At 48.0% G+C, this 15,149-nt stretch overlaps 2 protein-coding genes across 2 annotated transcripts in view; both read right to left on the minus strand.

Annotated features, from left to right (window-relative positions):
- Positions 1 to 15,149, minus strand: part of LOC136628683 (zinc finger protein 420-like) — a 312,230-nt gene that overhangs the window by 170,454 nt on the left and 126,627 nt on the right. The gene's annotated exons all lie outside the window — the stretch shown is intronic.
- LOC136627285 (gastrula zinc finger protein XlCGF57.1-like) overlaps positions 1 to 15,149 on the minus strand; it is an 83,366-nt gene that overhangs the window by 51,557 nt on the left and 16,660 nt on the right. The gene's annotated exons all lie outside the window — the stretch shown is intronic.

Consider the following 15,149-nt stretch of genomic DNA (forward strand, 5'->3'; position numbering starts at 1 on the left):
TGGACTCAAAAAATTGTGATATGAATCTGGGGACCCCAGAAACGTGCCTCTCTCCTAAGCCCGCAGCAGCCGGCTGCGATTCACCTGGACCAGGAACTCGGCCTGTGCCCACACCCTCACTTGGACCTCCACGTCCTCACCTGCATCCACGTCCACATCCTATAACCCTACCCCTCAGCATGGTGTATTACGAATAGAGCAGACACAGAGCAGTGTGAATAATTATGGAATTATTGGCGTACACTTTCACGCTGACAGCGGTTATGTTACGCTAACTCCAGGCAGAAACAACGAATAAGGAAGGCTGCAAACAGGCCTAGCCGTGCAATAGTGATTCACTAGAACTCCCAGCAGCCAGGCAGTAAAATGCCCAAGGCCACAGGTAGCCCAACAAAAGAGCTTTTATTTAAATTGTTTTGAAAAAGAATACAGGCTATATAGCGGCTATATGACTTTCCCTCTATGAGGGGCTGTGGCCGTACACTGTGCGTGAAGTTGACGGCAGACAGAGAGCGGTGTGAATAATTATGGAATTATTGGTGTACACTTTCACGCTGACAGCGGTATTGTAACACTGACTCCAGGCAGAAACAATAAGGAAGGCTGCAAACAGGCCTAGCTGCGCAGTAGTGATTCACTAGAACTCCCAGCAGCCAGGCAGCAAAATGCACACGGTCACAGGTAGCCCAACGAAGGAGCCTTTATTTCAATTGTTTTGAAAAAGAATACAGGCTATACAGCTCCTATATGACTTTCCCTTTATCAGGGGCTGTCGCCGCATGCTGTGCGTGAAGTTGACGGCACACACAGAGCGGTGTAAAAAATTATGGAATTATTGGCGTGCAGTGGGAGGCTGACAGCGGTAATATAACGCAAACTGCAGCCAGAAAAAAAATTATACGCAAGGCTGCAAAAAGGCCTAGGTGGGTAATAGTGAGGCACTACAACTCGCAGCAGCCAGGCAGTAAAATGCACACGGTCACAGGTAGCCCAACAAAGAACCATTGGGGTTCTTTTAGACAGGATTCTACACTACCACTGTCTCTGCCTCACCAGTACTGTCCCTATACTCTGTATAATTGACTGCAGTCTGAGAACTCTATAGCCTGCACAGCCCGAGAGGAAAAAAAAAATTTTTATGTGCAAAACGTCTCCCAGCAGCCACAACAGTAATGCACACGGTCAGATGTGGCCCTAAGAAGGACCGTTGGTGTTCTTGAAGATGCTAAAAGTAGCCTAACACTCTCACTATAGCACCAGCAGCAGCACTCTCCCTAATCTCTGCCAGCGTGTGTCTGAGGCGAGCAGCGGGCAGGACCACTTTAAATACTCGGCGGTCACTTGATCTTGCCAGCCACTCACTGCAGGGGGGTGGAATAGGGCTGGCACTTCACAGGAGGAAGTGGTAATGCCTTCCCTGCATGTCTATTGGCCAGAAAATGGCGCTAAACATGCTCAAGTAACGAGCATCTCAAGTACCCTAATTCTCGAGCGAGCATCAAGCTCGGACGAGTACGTTCGCTCATCTCTATTTTTAACCTTTCCTGGTGCACATGGAGCCCCATTAAGTAGGTATTGTTTCTCTAGGTCTCAGATCTCATTTACATGGTTGGCCTTAGATCGTGCCTTAGATATTGCCAATAGGACCGGGGCATGATCTAACCACATGATTGTGCCAATAGAAGCTTTTCTCATCCTCTGCACCATAAAAAAAAAATCAACCAAAGACTTGTCAATTCTGGAAAAGGTTCTATGCCTAGATGAGTAGAATGAATATTCTCTAGACTGAGCGTTAAGGCATTGGAACGTATCATATAATTCCTCTTGGCTATCCAAAAGAACGAGGGTGCAGAAATCCTGCCAAGGCTGCTAGAGTCTATCTCCCTGTCTGACACTAAGTTCAAGTCTCCGCATATTAGTAGGGAAAAATGATTCATTTGTCAATAGAACTAGTTTGGAGAAAAAATATTGCCACTTCCCCGTGTGAATTTCCTGATGCCTAAAGAGATATATTTCCTGGACAAAACGTTTCCCACATTCTGAACATGAAAATAGCTACTCTCCTGTGTGAGTTCTCTGAGGTCTAACTAGATTTGATTTCGCAGAAACCTCCTAAATAAACAATTATAACCAGCAAAAACATAAGAACAGATACTAACATTTGAAAATGTTGTTCACCCAATGTCGGTGGGCATTGGATGAATAGAAACTGGGGGTGGTCAGCATATCAAACCATCTATAACTGGCTCCAGATTACAGAGGAACTAACAGATCAGTTCACATGCGACGACCATGTTTGTCTGCGATTGACCATTCTTGATTGATCTTTGAGGGAGATTTACCAGCCCTTTCCGGGGTTTTCTGGGAGACCTGGACATTCCACGCCTTCAGGAGAGACAGGCCCTCCTCCACTGATGCTGCGACCTGGAATGTTCCATTTCTGGAGATCAGTAATTTAGTAGGGAAGCCCCATCTGTATTTGATATGAGCGCCTCGAAATGCTGCCGTGACCTCTGCGAATTGTCTGCGTGACTGTAGTGTAGCGGCTGAAAGGTCTGGGAATATCTGTATGTTCTCGTATGGGGCTGGCAGGCATCCCCTATGTCTTACAATGGACAGAATCTCTTCTTTAATTTTAGAAAAATGGATCCTAGCTAGGATATTACTTGGAGCAGATTGGGGAACAGAACGAGCTTTCGGGATCCTGTGAGCTCTGTCGATAGAGTATTCCATGGCGGGGAGATCTGGAAGAAAGTGTTTGGCGCATCTTGAGTAGTGGGGGATATCAGATGGAGACACCGATTCCGGAATTCCCCTAAACTTGAGGTTATTTCTTCTTGAACGGTCCTCCAGATCTATAATTTTTTCTCGCAAGCGGATTACTTCTTCCTCCAGATTTCCATGAGCATCAACCATTTCGTTATGTGCTCTAGTGAATTCTCCCAATTTCTGCTCAATGTGATCAGTGCGGGCGGCCAAATGGTCAATATTGGATTGGAGTTGACCTGAAAGGTTTTGTATGTCTTGTGAAATGTCCTTCTGTAGGGATAATAATAATAATAAACTTTATTTGTATAGCGTCAACATATTCCGCAGCGCTTACATAGACAGGGGATACAGAAAGACAAAAGTACAAACATTACAGAACCACAGTTACATATTAATCAATTGATGGAAACAATAGGGGTGCGGGTCCTGCTCCAACGAGCTTACATACTACAAGTAATGGGGTGATACAGAAGGTAAAGGGGCTGGAGATGTGCACTGTATGGCGAGGTGGAGAGTGAGGGGTGATATACACATAGACAATGGTCAGACATTTAGCCGTGTGACGGCAGAAACAGTATGACTGCAGGAGCGGTTTATGATGGCTAGCAGGGATTGCAGTCAGTAGGTCAGGGAGCATGTTATCAGGCGGAGTACAAAGGGGTTTGTTTAGGGAATTCGGTATGCCTCCCTGAAGAGGTGTGTTTTTAGAGCACGCCTGAAGTTCTGCGAGTCCTGGATTGCTCGGGTAGCCTTTGGTAGTGCGTTCCAGAGGACCAGTGCTGCTCTGGAGAAGTCTTGGAGGCGGGAATGAGAAGTTCGAATTAAAGGGGCGCTCAATCTGGCTTCGTTAGCAGAGCGGAGAGCCCGGGCTAGTTGATGGATTTAGATGAGGGAGGCGATGTAGGGGGCGCTGCACTGTGGAGGGCTTTGTGGATGAAGGTGGCGAGTTTAAATTGAATTCTGTATTTAACGGGCAGCCAGTGCAGTGACCGGCACAGGGCAGAGATGTCCGAGTAGCGGCTGGACAGAAAGATGAGCCTGGCTGCCGCATTCAGGATGGATTGGAGAGGGTAGACTCTGGTGCAGGGGAGGCCGATCAGCAATGAGTTGCAATAATCGAGCCGGGAGTGGATGAGGGCAACAGTAAGCGTTTTTACCGTGTCCACAGTGAGAAAAGAGCGGATTCTTGCGATGTTCTTGAGGTGCAGCTGACAAGTTCGGGCCAGAGATTGGATGTAGGGGGTAAAAGAGAGATCAGAATCAAATATGACTCCAAGGCAGTGGGCATGTTGTCTAGGAGTTATGTTGGCGCCACACACTGAGATGGAGATGTCAGGAGGACGTCGGTTAGTGGAGGGTGGAAATACCAGCAGGTCAGTTTTAGAGAGGTTTAGTTTTAGGTACAGAGAGGGCATAGTGTTAGAGACAGCGGACAGACAGTTAGTGATGTTTTGGAGTAAAGGTGCAGAGATGTCACGGGAAGAGGTGTATAGCTGGGTGTCATCAGCATACAGGTGGTATTGGAGGCCAAATCTCCTGATGGTTTGTCCAATAGGGGCTGTGTAGATAGAGAAAAGAAGGGGGCCGAGGACAGAGCCCTGGGGGATCCCAACAGCAAGGGGAAGAGGAAGGGAGGTAGAGCCAGCAAAGGAGACACTGAAAGAGCGGTCAGATAGGTAGGAAGAGAACCAAGAGAGGGCAGTGTCATTTAGGCCAATGGAGCGTAGCATACTGAGGAGGAGTTTGTGGTCAACCATGTCAAATGCTGCGGAGAGGTCGAGGAGGATCAGTAGGGAGTAATCACCCCTCGATTTGGCTGTCAGTAGGTCATTGGATACCCTTGTAAGGGCAGTTTCTGTCGAGTGTTGAGGTCGAAAGCCAGACTGTAGGGGGTCTAGGAGAGAGTGCTCTGATAGGTAGCTTACAAGGCGGGAGTAAACCAGCCGTTCTAGTAGTTTGGAGATGAAGGGGAGGTTTGAGATGGGTCGGTAGTTGGCAGCATCAGTCGCGTCCAGAGTCGGCTTCTTTAGCAGTGGGGATATGATGGCGTGTTTGAAAGAAGAGGGAAAGATGCCAGAGGTCAGAGAGAGGTTGAATATAGTGGTGAGATGGGAGATGACCACTGGGGAGAGGGAACGGAGGAGGTGTGAGGGGAGGGGTCACTAGCGCAGGTGGTGGGGCGATCAGAGAAGAGCAATTTGGAGACTTCTTCCTCTGTCGCTGGTCTGAGTACAGACAGTGAGCAGGAGCTAGATGCAGTGCTGACAAGACTAGGGTCAGGGATTGGGTCTTTCAAAGTACTGGTGGTTAGAGGACTTTCAGAGTCGAGGTAGGCTTGAAGGTTACTGGAGGTCTCTATCCGTGGAGATAACTCTGGGGATGAGTTGTTTTGGCTCCTTTTGGCTGCTGGGGCTTTTGAGGAAGGGGAGGCCGATAGAGGTCCTTGGGCGCTTCTCTTGCTATTTTCCCTGGACAGGACAGGAGAAAACAAATCTTATGGGGATTTTTTGGATGGGGAGTTGTGTCCTTGGGAGCTAGGTTCTTCTTCCGCCATTTCAGGGCTGTGTGTATGTGAGACTGTCTCCTTGTTCCTGCTGCGTGGTCCGGATGGGAAGAAATCTGAGCGTCTCCTTGGAACAGCAGGTTTAATACGACGCTTTCCCATTGTAGTATGGCAATGTAAGATTGTAGGAGTTGAGTTAGGCACTGTTTTCGTAGAGATAAATCAGATAGGGAAACCGTTATTTGTAGAGTACATTGGAAGACGTAGTAAGGCAGTCAATGATCCTTAAAGCATAATTAGCGCTAAGTGCTCATGTTGTAGGTTGCTCTGGAGCCATGTTATTTTGGCAAGGGTGGTTTCAGCAAGCCATGGTTTTCTGTTCCCATCAAAATGATTGGGACGGGATGGCAGGGTGAGATATAAGCATTTGTTATTAGGTTGCAACAGTAATTTGAAAGAGATGAGTTTTGAATGCAGCACCAATGTTTGCCACTAGATGTCAGCAGCACTGTCAGGGAGATGTGAATGGGGATGCAGTTCTATGTTTTACCACTAGATGGCAGCAGCACTCGAGAAAGTGTGAGTGGAGATGCAGTTCTGAAATTCACCACAAGATGGCAACAGCAGCTCCAGGAGAGAGCGGTGCACAGCTCCTGATAATACTTTCGGTCCAGAGTGAGGGGCGGCCCGACTACTTATCAGGTAAGCATTTCCCTTTCCTCTTGTTTTATTTCTTTACTAGGCTTGGGGAGGGGGATATGGAGGGGCTGTCTGTCTCCCCTTCTCAGGCACGGTGACAGGTCACTGCCGCCGAACCCACCGCTGTGTTTATATCCTGTGCACGGAGGGACCCTTCTGCCTCTATTCCCTCACTGCTGGCCGCCTAGGATGTTGATGAGCCCCGCTCACACCATACAAGGTCAGCCTGTCTGCCGTGCAGGCTGTAGTCGGCTCTCTCAGGACCTGTCAGCAGGCTCAGTCTCCCCTGCTGGTGCCTCTTCACTCTCAGCCCACACCTGACTCCCCCGTCCCGGGGGCCGCTATGGCCGCGGGTGCAGTCCGGCTGCTATTCACGGGACCTCCCACTAATTGAGGCCCTGGCTTAGGTGATTGCTGCTAGGCCGTAGTCCCTCGGGTTGGTGCAGCAGCACACAGAGCCCCTCTTTTTGTTCCCCCTTTCTCAGGGGAGATGATAGTGGGGTTTTTAGTTGCCTTTGGGCTCTGTAGGTCCCGGTAACAGCAGGAAATGTGTGCTTTCCCGGGGAGCACTCCGGACCAGCGTCTGCTCTGTTCCCTGGTTAGGCCACGCCCTAGGATCTCGGCTTTTAACCTGGCGTTGTCGGTTACCTCGTGAGCACTGAGGTCGTGGTATGCTTTCTGGGGTTCTGCCGTGAGGAACGGTGCTAGAACCTCCACCCACTCAGCCTTGGGCAGTTTCTCACGTTCGGCGGTTCTCTCAAACACCGTCAGATAGGCCTCAACATCATCATCAGGTGTCATCTTTTGCAGAAATTTTTGCACCGTCCCTGGGCCTGGCTGTAGTCAGAGCTCCGTGCTTCCTCAAGGCCGGATGCTTTAGGAGGACATCCGTAAGCCAGTTCATCTGCGCCAACAGCTCCTCCATAGCTGGGGTTGGTGCCTGCATCACACTTGCAGGCTTTACCCAGTTCATTCACCAGGTGCCGGGCCGTTGCCCTCAGCAGTCAGGATTGCTGCCCGCATCCAAACACCAAATTTAATAGTGTCCTCCAGGGGGCGGGGGTGGGGGCGCAACGACACACTGGACTCATGTGTGCATAAAAACTTGCTTCAGTCCTTATTCTGTAAAGCACACTCCAGGCAAATGCAACAGAAAAAGTCCATATAACACAAAAAGGTGCACTACGCTGCAAGGTATTACTCCCTCCTCAGCTTGTCAGACACTGACTCCCTGGAGCTGCAGTCTTTTATGCCCCAGTAACGGGGTCAGTGCCTACAGCTGAGCCTTCTGAGAAGCAGGCTGAAGTTGTGGACAGGACCGCCACCCTGTCCAGACTAAGAGCCTGGGAGGGAGATATACTCCATCCACAACTTCATCCTTTAAATGCCTACAATATATATATAAAATCGATAATTCTAGCCTTAACATCATTTAGGGTTTAACTACTGAAAAGAATAAATACATCGTTAGGGAATTTATCAATCATTGCAAAGACACCGTCTTACAACTCAGAAATAAATTTCAGAAATTAGAAAAAAAAAAATTACAATCGTGGTGGACCAACATCATCTTTCACATAAATCGTCAAAACACATATATCTAACTTTTTATTAGCTTGGTTATCAAAAATAATAGTTATAGGGGTGTGGCCTGGATGGTGGCGAGAGAGGAAGTAAGAAGCTGAGCTCCGTGGCACCAACCTGAAGCGACATCAGCTACCGGCACAGAGGGTCCTGACCATCACACACCAAAGGAGAAGAAGCTCTAGATCGGGATACAGCACCATGACGAAGAGGAAGGCAGTGCCCTCCAGTCCTAACTGCCAGACAGAATTCTTCACAGCACGGCCGGCAGCAGAGGAGACGGAGGTACAGGAAGCAGTGCTATCAGAAGAGGAGGCAGTAGCTGGAGGAGAATACAAAACCCAGGGAGTGGGAAAGAGGGCTTCCCCCTGCCCCATGTCTCTAAATATCAGCCATATCAGTAGCAAGGAGTGAGGGGAATCCCACAGAAAGGAGAGAGGAGGCAGTGTACAGCAGCAGCTCCAAGATGGCACCGGCTCACAGCCCGCACCATGAGGCTCTCAGTCCAGAAAAGGGATCAGCAGCCAGGGGGGACTACTGGAACCATAGGGATGATGGAGGGACTTCCCTCTGTTCCCTGTTTTTAGGACAGGCATCGGAGGCTCCGCCAGTAATAGAAAGAAAGGGCAGCCCCACAAGAAAAAAGGAGGAGATGGCACATAACTACAGTGCTAAGAGAGCGCCCCCTCCATTAGGCTCACAGCTCTGCAGGCAGGAAACCCCATAAGCTGTGATAACAATAGCTCAGCAAACAGCAGACCCAGGCTAACTAGGGAATCGCTAGAATCAGTGCAGATGTCTTATCAGGCACCACCGGCACTAGAAGCAGCAAGAGATCCCATTCTTGATATTAGCTGCTCACATCAAGCAGCTTCAGAAATATTCATAATGGAGATGATTTTAGCCCTCAAAGGTTCTCTTCAGAGAGATTTCTCAACACTCAGCACAAATGTTAACTCCTCCATTGCTGAAATGGGCACAAGAGTGGATCATTTAGAAAATAAAGCAGCAGAAATCACAAGTTCCCACAATAAACTGATTGATGCTCACTACAAGTTAGTAGAGGAAGTGGACACTGAAAAATAAAATGGCAGATCTTGACGATAGGAGCAGGCCCAATAACCTCAAATTTAGGGGTATCGCTGAGCTTCAAAACTACATACAGCAACTAATTCTACACCTCTTACCTATACCACCATCAGAAGAATGAATTCTCAATAGAGCCCACCATCTACCTAAACATAAAATCGTTCCAAGCCACCTACCTAGAGGTGAAATAGTATGGGTACATTTTTTCTCATTAAGAAAACAGAAATGTTTACATCTCAAAAATCTAAAAATCTGCCCACTCCTTATAAGCATGTAAAGATCTTCTCGGATCTGTCACGAGGAACCACACAAACCAGGAAAAAAAATTCGCCTCCGTAACACTAACTCTAAGAGAAAACTAAATTCCATACAAATGGGGACACCCAACTACAGTGATCAGAAAGAGGAATAATAACAAACGTGGTCCACACACCAAAAGAAGGGCATAAACTCCTCAAAAAATGGCATGACAAGAATGGCACAATATGCAAAATCAGCACCCCAAATAAAATTACTGGGATGCATCTCTCCAAAATTAACAAAAATTAACTCCCCCAGGTCAAAAACCCATGTGCTTCTACATACAGATCGCAAATCCACTATAGTTGGACTTTACCCCCCCCCCCCACACACACACAAACATCCCTTATTTGGTTAGATGCTCTTACCAAGAGACACAGAAGGCTGATATCAATTACCTTACACCCTATTTTGGTTACCCAGTTGACATTCCAATCACATACCTGCCTTTCCTGACATCCTTAGTAGTGATCATCCTTCACCTTGATATACCAAAACAAGGCATCCAGTAGGCCCCTTCAGGGCATCCCCAAGAAGAGCAAGATGCAATAGTTGCAAATAAGGAAGATAGAATAATACCTCTGGAGTGCCACCTATTGGATGGCAACTTTCCCATGTCTGCTCCATGAGACATTGCCTCTTTCCACAAGGCCATACGAGAGATGGCACCCCTCTATATCTAATAGAGAAATATCATGAGTGTAGCTTTCCTATCTTTAAATGTGAGAGGTATCAATTTTCCATATAAGCATACGGCCTTATGAAAAGAGGAAATGGCTCATAGAGCAGACATAGTATTCATAGCATTCAACAAACCCATTTTGAAAAATCCAGCTCTCCCAAATTTTCGCAAGCCAGCTTCACCATAAGAAATCGGGAGCACTTATAGCTATTAAAGGGGTTGTCCCGCGCCGAAACGGGTTTTTTTTTTTTCAACAGCCCCCCCGTTCGGCGCGAGACAACCCCGATGCAGGGGTTAAACAAGAACACCGGACAGCGCTTACCTGAATCCCCGCGCTCCGGTGACTTCTTACTTACCTGCTGAAGATGGCCGCCGGGATCTTCTCCCTCGGTGGACCGCAGGGCTTCTGTGCGGTCCATTGCCGATTCCAGCCTCCTGATTGGCTGAAATCGGCACGTGACGGGGCGGAGCTACAAGGAGTCGCTGTCCGGCACGAGCGGCCCCATTCAGAAAAGAAGATTAGACGCAGAAAATTAAACGGCTCCATGGAAACGAGGACGCTAGCAACGGAACAGGTAAGTGAAAAATTTCTGATAACTTCTGTATGGCTCATAATTAATGCACAATGTACATTACAAAGTGCATTAATATGGCCATACAGAAGTGTATAGACCCACTTGCTTTCGCGGGACAACCCCTTTAAGGACTCAATGGACTTTCAGATCATTGACTCAATGGTGGATGAGGGGGACAGTTATTATGTCCTGGTCTGTAAAATTAATGGGTCTGCAATGACAATCGTTAGTGTATATGCACCAAACGCCTCACAAATAAAGTTTCCTTAACAAAGTAATGAGGAAAACAAAAAAATACATAAAGGGAACTTGGTGGTTTGCGAAGACTTTAATATAATCTCCGACTAAGATTTGGATAGCAGCAACCAGGGCAGGATGTCTGCACCCACCTTATCCCCTCTACGATTCTTTCAGAAATCTTAATGCAAGCTCTAGAGAATATTTCTTCTTTTCCACAAGATACAGAACATTCTCTAGGATTGATATGTTCCTTCTAGATTTCTTCATGTTACCCAGAGGTACCAAAGCCCTGATAGGAACAACTACATGGTCTGATCACGCACCTATTTTATCAACCCTTACACTATCTCCCACATTCCACACCAATAAAGTATGGCGCAATCACACTCTTCTCCTGAAACTCCCAAACTACAAAAAAAGATAAGCATCTAAGAATACTTTATAAACAACAATTCCCAAGAAGAAGACTGCTTTACTCCAAGGAACGCCCACAAAGCAGTGATAAGGGGGATGTTGATACAACAAGGATCCATATACAAAAAAGAAAAACTAGACACCCTACTGTCTCAGATAAAAAAGAGAGTCAGGACTAAGATCCAATCCAACTGACACGTTACACAGAGATATTCTAAAAGCTAGACACGAAGTCAGAGACCTTTTAATAGGTGAATATGCTAAATAAATACGGTTATCAAATGCAACTTACTACTCAGACCATAATGAGTGCAGCAAGCTTCTGGTGCACAAAGTTAAGTAGAAACACATAAAAGCTAGACTACCCGACCTGATGGATCCACACTCGAAGTACAAAATCAGTAACCCTCAAGAGATAGCGGAAGCATTTAACAAATTTAAACTATATCTTAAAGAAGACCCATTGACGCATCAACTGACCGAGGAAGATGTAGCCACTTTCTTGAAAAGCATTAACCTCCCCTTGTTTGATCAGGATCAATTGAAATATTTAAACGATCCTATTAGCATAGAAGAAACCTCAAAAATAACAGCAGGAATAAAAAAGACAAAGCACCGGGACCAGTTGGTTTTTCAGGAGAATATTATCAGGTTGAATTGGCACCCCATTTAACAAGAATATTTAATGAGCCCATGAAAAAAGGAAGCCTTGCAATAGAGATGCTGCAAGCCACAATTGTAACCATCCCAAACTAGATAAGGACCCCTATTCCCCAGTTAACTTTAGACCCATATCCCTATTAAATAATGATACAAAAATGTACACTAAAATTCTCGTTCAATGATTGGGCATTGTCCATGGAAAACAAACTTCCGATGGCACGAGGAGAGCCCTCAATCTTATTTTCAAGGGGAAGGATCTGTAAATGCCTTCTCTGCTCCTAACGCTGGACCTGGAGAAGAAGTTCAACAGAATCCACTGAAGCTTTACCTTCACAGTGTTGCAAAAATTTGGACTATAGGGTGATATCCATTATACTCTGCACCTTCCGCCAAGGGTTTAGTACAGTGATGGCTAACCTTTTAGAGACCAAGTGCCCAAACCGCAACCTAAAACCCACTTATTTATCGCAAAGTGCCAACACGTCGGGGGCGGGGCTTATCACCATGTATGATTTTACCCCCGTCATTCTAAAAAGGACAGGGCCGCTTCAAAATTGACAGTATGCAGATTTTGACTGCTTTTAGATGCGGAAATACTGCAGAATGTCCTCAGAGGAAATTTCTGTGGAAAATTCTGCAGCATTTCTGCATCCAAAAAGTAGTCAAAATCTGCACCCTGTCTATTTTGAAACAGCCCTGCCCATTTCCGCCACATGTAAACATACCCCAACGGTAATAGTGACCCAGCCCCAGCAGTAATAGTGACCCCCGCATCACAGCGGCCCCAGCGGTAATAGTGACCCCCCACAGCGAGATAATAGTGACCCCGACCACACAGCAGCCCCAGCGGTAATAGTGACCCCCACCCCCCAGCAGTAATAGTGACACTCCCCAGCAGCCCCAGGGTTAATAGTGACCCCCACCCCACAGCAGCCCCAGCGGTAATAGTGACCCCCACCCTACAGCGGCCCCAGCGGTAATAGTGACCCCCCACAGCGATAATAGTGACCTCCACCACACAATAGCCCCAGCGGTAATAGTGACCCCCACCTCCCAGCAGTAATAGTGACACTCCCCAGCAGCCCCAGGGTTAATAGTGACCCCCACCCCACAGCGGCCCCAGCGGTAATAGTGACCCCCCACCCTACAGCGGCCCCAGCGGTAATAGTGACCCCCCACAGCAGTCCCAGCGGTAATAGTGACCCCCACCCCCCAGCGGTAATAGTGACACACACCCCCAGCACCCCCAGCGATAATAGTAACCCCCACCCAGCAGTAATAGTGACCCCCACATCACAGCGGCCCCAGCGGTAATAGTGTCCCCCACCCCACAGCAATAATAGTGACCCCCCCCCCAGCGGCCCACAGTGCATTAGGGAGACCCCCCAGCAGCCCCCAGTGCATTAGGGACACCCCCAGCGGCCCCCCAGTGCAGTAGTGACACCCCCCCAGCGGCCTCCCAGTGCAATAGTGACACCCCCCCAGTGCAATAGTGACACCCCCCCAGCGGCCCCCCAGTGCAACAATGACATCCCCCAGCGGCCCCCCAGTGCAACAATGACACACCTCAGCGGCCCCCCAGTGCAGTAGTGACACCCCACAGTGGCCCCCCAGTGCAGTAGTGGCACCCCACAGCGGCCCCCCAGTGCAGTAGTGACACCCCACAGCGGCCCCCCCAGTGCAGTATTGACACCCCACAGCAGCCCCCAGTGCAGTAGCAACACCCCCAGCGGCCCCCCAGTGCAGTAGCGACACCCCCCCCAGCGGCCCCCCAGTGCAGTAGTGACACCCTCCAGCGGCCCCCCAGTGCAATAGCGACACCCCCCCAGCGGCCCCCCAGTGAAATAGCGACCCCCCCCCCCCAGTGCAATAGTGACACTCCCCAAGCGGCCCCCCAGTGCAATAGTGACACCCCCCCAGCGGCCCCCCAGTGCAATAGTGACACCCCCCAGCGGCCCCCCAGTGCAGTAGTGACACCCCACAGTGCCCCTCCCAAGACCCACATACTTACCTCCTCCTCCTCCGCCTTCTACTGGAAGCTGATGCTCCTCTTCTGGTCAGCATGGTCCGGCATGCATATTAACTTTTTCGTACCCACTTCTGCCTCAATAGGTAATTCCCAGCAACCTGATTGGTTGTTTGGTGAATCAGCCAACCCAAACAACCAATCAGGTTGCTGGGAATTGCTGCAGAAGTGGGGAAGAAAGTGTTAATATGCTCCCGGCACACACACTGACACACACGCTGCTGGAAGCCTCCCCCCTCCCGGCGGAACCAAGTAGTAGGAGACGTCGGTGCAGGGGGGAGAGGGATTCCAGCTGCACGCTGAAGTCAGTGTGTGCCGGGATCAGCGCGGCTAGCAGTGCTGTTTGTGAATGCCGGCAAGTGGTGAGCGGCCGATGGGGCGCGTGCCAGCAGGGAGAGCTCTGCGTGCCGCCTCTGGCACGCGTGCCATAGGTTCGCCACCACTGGTTTAGTAAATAAGATATTGTCCATTAGAGAGAGAGAGGGAAAAAAAGGAAAAAAATATAAAAAGCTCGGCACCGGGTGGGTCAAATACAAAAATGCTCGGATCTCCCATTGACTTTAATGGGGTTCGTTACTCGAATAGAGCTCTCGAATATTACAAAAAGCTCAACTCGAATAACGAACATCCGAGCATTTTTGTACTCACTCTTCTCTAGCGGCCTCTGTAAAGCCAAAAATACCAAGGCCTATATGCCTGACTATTCGAACCTCACTGGAGACTTATATATCTCTTATCCAGGTGACCAATTCCCACACCCCTAGGCATCAGATACCTCACCCTGTAGGTGTCCTCGACTTCATGATTCCAGGCTTCTCCTCGGAAGTGTGGAGGACCCGAGGAATCAAACTAATTGATGTCATGGAAAATAAAACCCTGAAGACTTATGAAACCCTACTACAGAATTCAAAATAACCCAACTCAGACAGATATAAATACATTCAGATCCGAAATTGTATATCCAACCAGCCAGATCTAACCCTCAGCATACCTAAATACCTCTATGAGCCTGCAATTAAATCACCTCAAAGCAAATGCACAATGAGATTTTTTAATGATATTTTCAACGGAGAAAAAGAGGATGAAGAAAAATTGAAAAGAGCACATATCCTCAATTGGGAAAAAGATCTAAACTACACATTTTCCCCCACAGAGTGGTCCAGGGCTCTATATTGGGCACTGAAGAGTTCATCATGTGCCAGCTGAATAGAAGTAATTACTAGGAGGGGATTACTTTCCAGGGACCTCCCGTTCTAGCTGGAGAGAATGCAGAGGGAGAGGATCCGTTTTACACATTTTTGGGGTGTCTGCTAATTTTTAACCTCTGGAAATCGGTATTTAACTTAATAACTGGATTTACATGAATAAAAACTATACTGAATCCATAACTAGCCTTGTTTCTATTGGGAATAGAAAGCTTCCCTATGGATTTCAGGAAGGTAGTAGCTCATGTTGTCATTTCAGTAAAACTTTCCATATCTAGATGGTGGAAAGCCCTGGAACCACCAAAAATCCAGATGATTATAGAACTAAATCTCAGAACACTGTAAATATGAAAAAAGTTGTGCCATCAAAATGAAAGGCTTCAAGCATATAATTCAACCT

Source organism: Eleutherodactylus coqui, chromosome 5, assembly GCF_035609145.1.
Source record: "Eleutherodactylus coqui strain aEleCoq1 chromosome 5, aEleCoq1.hap1, whole genome shotgun sequence".
In the NCBI taxonomy this organism is placed as follows: Eukaryota; Metazoa; Chordata; class Amphibia; order Anura; family Eleutherodactylidae; genus Eleutherodactylus; species Eleutherodactylus coqui.